This window comes from Mirounga angustirostris, unplaced genomic scaffold (genome assembly GCF_029215605.1).
Source record: "Mirounga angustirostris isolate CCGP_5_RB_7025 unplaced genomic scaffold, mMirAng1.0.hap1 SCAF_7, whole genome shotgun sequence".
Lineage (NCBI taxonomy): Eukaryota > Metazoa > Chordata > Mammalia > Carnivora > Phocidae > Mirounga > Mirounga angustirostris.
In genome coordinates this window covers 26994280-27002925 of record NW_026991715.1, presented here as the reverse complement: position 1 = coordinate 27002925, position 8646 = coordinate 26994280, and positions in this window count along the sequence as shown.

The following is an 8646-nucleotide window of genomic DNA, read 5'->3' as shown; positions in this document are numbered from 1 at the left end:
TTGGCCTTTAACTTGTTAAAACAAAGGTAAAAATTTAACCTCAAGAGCATTGTCGATTCCAGTCTAGGATTAAATGTTTCCCTCAGATTATGCATTTCGGCACAGTTAACTCAATAGTTGGTAAAACAAAAACAAAACAAAAAAACTAGATAATTCTAAAGCCTCACTGTCCAAGAGAATACATTTGTAATTTAATTTTTTCTAGTAGTCATATTGATAAAGTTACCAGATTTAGCAAATAAAAATATAAAAATATAAAAAAACCCAGTTAAAATGTGAATTTCAGTTAAGGAATAATTTTGTTGTATTAAAATATAAGCAGGGACATAGGACATTCAGATGTAACTGGGTGTCCTGTATTTTTATCTGGCAAAACCCTACATATTAAGAAAGTAAAGAGGAATGGATGAAATTAATGTTAATATATTTAATCCAATATATCCAACATTATCATTTCATCATGTAATCAATATAGAAATTTTTGAGATACTTTACATTCTAATGTAAAAAATCATTAGTCTTATATCCTTTTCATTTCCACTAATCTTAAGAATCCAGCTTGTATTTTATAGCGCATTTCAGTTTGTATTAACCACATTTTAAGTGCTCTGTAGCCGCATGTAGCTTTAGTGGCTATATTATTGGACAGCACTGTTATAAAGCCTTCAAGAATGAGGGCGGGGCGCCTGGGTGGCTCAGTCGTTAAGCATCTGCCTTCAGCTCAGGTCCTGATCCCAGAGTCCTGGGATCCAGCCCCGCATCAGGCTGCCTGCTCCTCGGGAAGCCTGCCTCTCCCTCTCCCACTCCCCCTGCTTGTGTTCCCTCTCTGGCTGTCTTTCTCTCTGTCAAAAAAAAAAAAAAAAAAAAAGAATGAGGGCTGCCAAATTGAACATTGCAGCATATTCCTCTTTGTAACAACAGTGGCTTAGTGATGGAGAACTAAATGTACATTTTTAAATGTGATCTATTGGATAAATACTATTTAATAGTGATTATATTCTAAATTGAAAATAAAAATAAAGAAGGGCAAGCCAGCATGTTTTATGCGGGGAAATACAAACATTTCCTTAAAACATAATAGAATTTTTTAAAAATTAAGATAAAAATCTTAACACAGGTATTAGTCACTTTGTTTATACTTACTGTTCAGTATTCCTGCCGTCAGAAGATGGCTGACTATGCCTTCAGAAATACACTTAATCCTTTCTAACATCTTATCTCAAGTAACAGTCCTTTTCTGGAACTAACTGAAAAGGAAAACCAAGCTTCTTGAAAATAAACTTGTTTCTTGTATCAATTCTCAAAATTGTGTCAGTATTTCAAAATAAACAAAAGCTTCTATGGGAAGAATGCTGACCTGTGTCCAGACCAAACAATGTGAAAAAGTCTTAGTTTAAGAAACATCAGTTGGACATCAGAAAACACTCCTGAAAGGGTTCAAAAACAATTTATTAGATTATGGGAGAAGTCGCAGATCTTAAGAAAAGAAACCTTTCGTCAAAAACCGCTTGTCTGTGTGCGCAAAGCAAAGAGCAAAGAGCGGTGTCTCCCAGTTCTAAGTGGGGCAGTGATTACTATCTGAATGTTATTATTACTATTATTGAAATTGCTTCTTTTAAAAGAGATTGAACTTAGACTCTGAGAGAATCAGTTACCTGAGGCCCTCCAAACATTCAAGATTCTGAGTTTAGGATGTTCCTATTTTATAAGTAATAGAAAGTAAAACTGATTTACAGGGCAGATACCAGATTCAGGGTTAGAACCCTAGTTTAAATGGATTAAAATGCTAGCAGACGTGGCAGCTGGTCACCCAGTGATCCCTGTCTACTGATACTCATATCCTGCGTAGGCCCCACCCACTCTGTACCAGGATTGCTCTCCATGACCAATAGAAAAGAGCAGAAGTGATGTTTCATCACTTCAGAGATTACTTTTACAAGATTTCCATCTTGAGTGTTTCCTCTTTGTTTCTTCACTCTTCCCTCCTCCCTTTCTCTTTCTTTCGGACAATCAAGCTGTAATGTAGTAAGTAGCCCTTTAAGAGGCCCAGGTGGAGACGAGGAATGAAGGCTACTGTCAACAACCAATGGGAACTGCGGCCCTCTGTCCCACATGTGAGGGAGCTTGTTAGCGATGACTTCAGCATCTGTTGAGTTTCTCTCTCTCTCTCTTTTTTTAAGATTTTATTTTTAAGTAACCTCTACACCCACCGTGGGTCTCGAACTCACAGCCCCGAGATCAAGAGTTGCATGTTCTACTACAAAGCCAGCCAGGCACCAGTTGAGTCTTCAGATGACTGCATCCCCAGCCAACAGCTGGACCGCAACCTCAGGAGAGACCGTGAACCAGAACCACTCAGCTAAGTGGCTCTCAGATTCCTGACCCTCTGAAATTGAGAGAGGTAGTAAATGTTTGTTGTTTGTTTTTTTTAAAGATTTTATTTATTTATTTGAAAGAGCGAGAATGAGAGAGAGAGAGCACATGAGAGGGGGAGGGTCAGAGGGAGAAGCAGACTCCCCACTGAGCAGGGAGCCCGATGTGGGACTTGATCCTGGGACCCCAGGATCCTGACCTGAGCCAAAGGCAGTCGCCCAACCAACTGAGCCACGCAGGCACCCAACTGTTTGTTGTTTTAAGCAGCTACATTTTGGAATGGTTTGTTACGCAGCAATAAATAACTAATACACAGATTATTCAACAATATGTTAAAATAAGGAAGAATAAACATCTATAGCTCTTCGATTTGTTTTACCTTCTCTTCAACAGGGTAAAATTTTATAAACCTTATAGTTACTTCTAGGATAAGAGACAATACAGTGTATTGGTTAAGAGCGTAGCCTCTGGGCATAGCTGTCAACATTCAATTGCTGACTCCTTCAAGTCCTAGCTTGTAAGCTTGGACAAGTTTTTAAACTTTCCAAACCTCAGTTTCCCAGAAGGTAGTGGTTAGCTCTGTGCCTAGCCCATGTTAAGTGTAAAAAAAATATTACCTATAGTTATTATTTTCATTTTGATTATTAACTCTAAAGAAGCACCTTAGGAACTATGTGTTCTCCATGGATTTGGACATTTTTAGGGTTACCTGGGCCGAAGCAGTCAGCACTTATTTGCCCGGAGAAGTAGAAGCCTCCAAAGAAAGAACTCCTCCTCTGGAAAAAGAGAGAGGAGGTCCAGGCTTCTGCATCAGAGTGAAGGATGATTCAGAGGGTCTGCCCAGGTTCTGCTGCTGATTCTGCAGATCATGGGCAGATTTTATGGAAAGGGCACTTGGAGTGAAATCTGAAGTGACAATTTTTGCCGAGATCTTTGTGAGACTTTATTTGCCTTGGCCTCAGAACATCAGAGTGTGACTCAAGAGTGGAAGAACCGGAGTCTGTCTGCTTCATCGGACAACATCCCAAGGGGCATGTCAGTACCCACACATATATCAGCATTTGGGGTCACTAGAACAGGTCAGTTGAACTTGGCATAGAAGGACTTCCGTCGTCAGTGGGAATGCAGCACTTTTGTGTCATTTTCCAGCTGCCCACTGCAGACACACCTCAAAAATAATGACAGAATCGGGCGCCTGGGTGGCTCAGTTGGTTAAGCGACTGCCTTCGGCTCAGGTCATGATCTTGGAGTCCCGGGATCGAGTCCCGCATCGGGCTCCCTGCTCAGCAGGGAGTCTGCTTCTCCTTCTGACCCTCCCCCCTCTCATGTGCTCTCTCTCAAATAAATAAATAAAATCTTTAAAAAAAAATAATGACAGAATGATCTATATTCATGAGCCCAACTGTGGTTAGACGTTTAATTTGAAGGAGGAGGTTGGGGTGGCATAGGGAGAAGGGCCAGAGAAATCACATTTGTGCTGCTCTATGGTCCTGCCTTTTTTTTTTTTTTAAAGATTTTATTTGTTTTTTGACAGAGAGAGAGACAGCGAGAGAGGGAACACAAGCAGGGGGAGTGGGAGAGGGAGAAGCAGGCTTCCCGCTGAGCAGGGAGCCTGATGCGGGGCTTGATCCCAGGACTCCGAGATCATGACCTGAGCCGAAGGCAGACGCTTAACGACTGAGCCACCCAGGCGCCCCTGGTCCTGCCTTTTAAGCCCTGTGTATTTTGGCTTGGACAGATAGATAACTAACCGTGAAGAGAATGAAACTTGAAACGTTCTTTAGACTGGGAAAAGGATGTGATGAAATACTTGGAACAATTTTCTAAAGACTTCAACGTCCAGACTCTTACTTTGAATGAGTGTAATTTCCCATATGAAGGCCTACGGTTTGGTTTTAAAGAAATACGGGGCAATTTTAAAATTCCATATAAATAATTATACTTTGCTACACTTTGGGCCAGAGTAGGAATGTAAACTTGTTTCCTTCATAAAATGAAATGTCAAATATGCGGCTTGCATTTTGAAGACTGGTTACCACATTCTAGAATAGATAGAAAAGACACTGGTGATGTCTAATGTTAGAAATACCAGTTTACACAAAAGTTTTTTTTTTTTTTTAATATTTTATTTATTTATTTGACACAGAGAGAGTGAGAGAGAGAGACAGAGAGCAAGCACGAGCAGGGGGAACGGCCGGCAGGGGAGAAGCAGGCCAGAGCTGAACAAGGAGCCCGATGCAGGACTTGATCCCAGGACCCCGGGATCATGACCTGAGCCGAAGGCAGACGCTTAACCGACTGAGCCACCCAGGCGCCCTCCCACTTTTTTTTGAGAGAGAGAGCCCACAGGCAGGGGGAGGGGAAGAGGGAGTCAGAGAACCTTAAGTAGCCTCCATACCCAGCACAGAGGTGACCTGGGGCTTAATCTCACAACCCTGAGATTATGACCTGAGCTGAAATCAGGAGGAAGCTTAACTGACTGAGCTACCTAGACACCCCTTCTCGAAAGGCTTATATATATATAGGCTGTATGTATATATATATATAGGCCTGAAATGTGTGTTTGTGTGTGTGTGTGTGTGTATGTGTGTATATATATATATATATATATATATATATACACACACATATGACACAGAAGGAAAATTGGGTCATTAATGTTATTTACTTCTTCCTTCAGTCAGCAAATATTTGACTAGGAAGTTATGTGCCCAATAGTGTTCTGGGTTCTGGGAATTGAAGAAACAAACAAGATATCTGTTCTCATGGAGCTCACGCTTTAGTTGGGGGATGGTGAAGCAGATGATAAACTTGTGACAACAAATACGAATTTCTAATAATGGTAAATGCCAAGAAGAGATAAAAGAAGATGACAGTATAAAGCGTGACCATCAGTGGGTGGCTACCTCCGATCGGATGGTAAATGAGTACTTTTCTGAGCAGGCAATAGTTAAGCTGAGATGCCAGGGATCAGAAGGAACCTATCATGTGAAGATGTGGGAAGAGAGTGTACCAAGCAGAGCAGCAAATGGAAAGTCTGCAAGGAAAGGGCATATGCTTGGGGTGTTGGAACAACAGAGGGAAGACCAGCGTGACTGGAACACAGTGATCAAAGTGAACAGTGATGGGACATAAGGTCAGAGATGTTGGCGGGAGGCCAGCGTGTATGGACACCAGATCTTCTAGCGCCCTGTAAGCAGTGGCAAGGAGATTGAATTTTTTTCTAGGTGCAGTGAGAAACCATCAGAGTACTTTTAAGGAGAGAAAGCTTAGGGTGTGATTTCTACCCTGAACAGAGCACTCTGGCTGCTATACAAATTGACTGGAGAGGGCAAGAATGAAAACAAGGCAACTGGTTAGGAAGCTATTTGAACATCAGGGACCAGAGCATATGATGGCCTGAAGTACAACAGTATCTGTAGAAGAGGTGAATGCGTGAATTCAGAATACATTTCGGAAGCAAAAGGCGACGTGACTTATTATTGCATATAGGTGAGAGGGAAGGAAATGAAAGATAAATCCTGGGTTTTTGGCCTAAGCAACTTGGTGCCAGTTTTTAGAATGAGGAAATTGGGTGGGGTGGGGGCAGAGAAAATTAAGAGTTCTACTTCATTTTAATTTAAAATTTTTGATTGTGGTAAAATACACATGACCTAAAATTTATCATCCTAACCATCTTTAGGAGTGCAGGTGAGTGTCATTAAGTATATTCATATCATTGTATAACCGTCACCACCATCCATCTCCAGAACTCTTTTGATGTTGCAAAACTGAATCTCGGTCCCCATTAAACGATAACTGCCCACATCCCCCCTCCCCCCAGCACCTAGCAACCATCCTTCTACTGTCTGTCTCTATGATTGGACCCCTCCAGGTACCTCATTTAACTGAAATCATACAGTATTTGTCCTTTTGTGACCGGCTTGTTTCATTAAGCATTCTATCCTCAAGGTTCACCTGTGCCTGAGCACGTGTCAGAATTTTCTTTCTTTTTAAGGATGAATAACAGTCCACTGTATGTAGATACCACAGTTTGTTCTTTCATTCATCTGTCAATAGACACGTGGGTCGCTTCCATCTTTCAGCTACCATGAATTATGTTGTTATATGAACATGAGTACATAAATATCTCTTCGAGTCCCTAATTTCAATTCCATTATGTATATACCAAGAAGCGGGATTGCGTGGATCATATGGCAATGTGATTTTTAATTGTTTGAGGAAACGTCATGCTGTTTTCTATAGGGACTGCAGCATTTTACATTCCCATCAACGGCACACGAAAGTGCGAGTGTTTACACATCCTCACCAACACTTGTTATTTTCTATTTTTTCTAAAGTTGTAGCCATCCTAATGGGTACAAGATGGTATCTTATTGTGGTTATGATTTGTATTTACTTGATGATTAGTGTTGTTGGGCATCGTGTTCTGTGCTTATTGGCCATTTGCGTCTTTTCTTTGGAGAAACGTCTATGAAGTCCTTTGCCCATTTTTTTTTTTATAAAGATTTTATTTATTTATTTGTCAGAGAAAGAGAGACAGAGAGAGAGAGAGAGAGAATGAGCAGGGGGAAGGGCAGAGGCAGAAGCAGACTTCCCGCTGAGCAAGGAGCCTGATGTGGGACTTGATCCCAGAACCCTGGGATCATGACCTGAGCCGAAGGCAGACGCTTAACTGACTGAGCCACCCAGGTGCCCCAGTCCTTTGCCCATTTTTATATTGCGCTGTTTGTTTTTGTTGTTGTTGAGTTGTAGGAGTTCTTTCTATATTCTGGATATTAACTGCTTATCAGATATATGACTTCCAAATCTTTTCTCCCATTCCATGGTTGCCTTTTCACTTTGTTGATCATGTCCTTTTATGCACAAGAGTATTAAATTTTGGTGTAGCCCAATTTATCTATTTTTCTTTTGTTTCCTGTACAAGAGTTTTATTTTAAATATAAAAATGAATTTATATTTAAGTATATTAATATTCTTAACTTATATTTCAGTACAAATTTGGAGACAGCTGTATATGTAAGTATGAAGTCCATAGGAGAGGTTAGAATGAGATATAAATTAGAGAGTTATCTGCATATTGTTGGTATTTAAAGCCACAGGTCTGGACGAGATCACCCAAGAAAAAAGACACATGGGAACATATAGGTCTCCTTATGAGATATGATGGGCTATCTGTCATATTGGAGTAAGATTCCATAGGAAGATATCAGGAGGCTTTGGCTGAGTTAGATAGATTTGGATAATCTAAGTTACTGATGATCTTAATCTTCTGAGCTAGATGCCAGGTTAGGGTAGAAATTAGTCCTGGTCAAGCATCCATCCTCTTGGCTATTGTATTATTACAACAGTACTAGTTACAATAGCCCATGACATCATTTAGTCCTCACAACTGCTCTATGAGATAGATATTCTTATTGTCCTCACTTTACAGACAAAGAAACTGAAGAGAAGTTACTTTGCCCGGTTGCTACATTTAGTATGTGGCAGGTCCAAAGTAGAACTCTGCTCAGTCTGCCTCCAAGCCTACACTCTTAATTATTAATGTTACATCTCATTAGGCTACAAAATGAAATCTAGCCCTTGGCCCCGACCGAGTAACTGCCTTCAGTCTCCTCAGGTTTCATATCAACACAGTCATGTCCTTGGATATATGACTTCCAAATCTTTTCTCCCATTCATGGTGGCCTTTTCACTCTGTTGATCGTGCCTTTTCACTCTTGGAATATTCAAGTCCAAGAGAGATGGGGCAGGTTCTGCTACCTTGGCTGATCTGCAGTCTCTTCCTTTGAATACTCTGGATCTTAACACAGTGCCTGGTTCTCAAATACCCCAAATAAAGAAAAAAAAAGTAGATGGACACAGCTTACTAGGACAACAGAAGTTGCCATGTTTCACTCCCTTTCCTCTTCAATCTAAATACTATGGGCCTTTGCTTTAGTCAATCTCAGTTCTTCTATTGTCTTGTCATTCTGTTCCCCGGTATTGCCACCCCCAAATCCAACCATGCATGCATTGTATTCCTACTCCAGGACCCTGGAGAAAATCACACAACCATGTGAATCGGGATCTCTACAGGCTGACATTTCCAACCACAGCTGGACCCTCAACCCGCTTGTCCCTTTCTCAACCCACATGTTCCTCCAGCCCATGAATGACCTCCCCTCTCCTAGATCTTAATGCAGCAGCTTGGATTGAGAGTGAAGAGGAATGTAGTTTGACTTATTTGGGGTTTAGATTTTGCAAGATGAATAAACAAAAGGACCAGGGTAG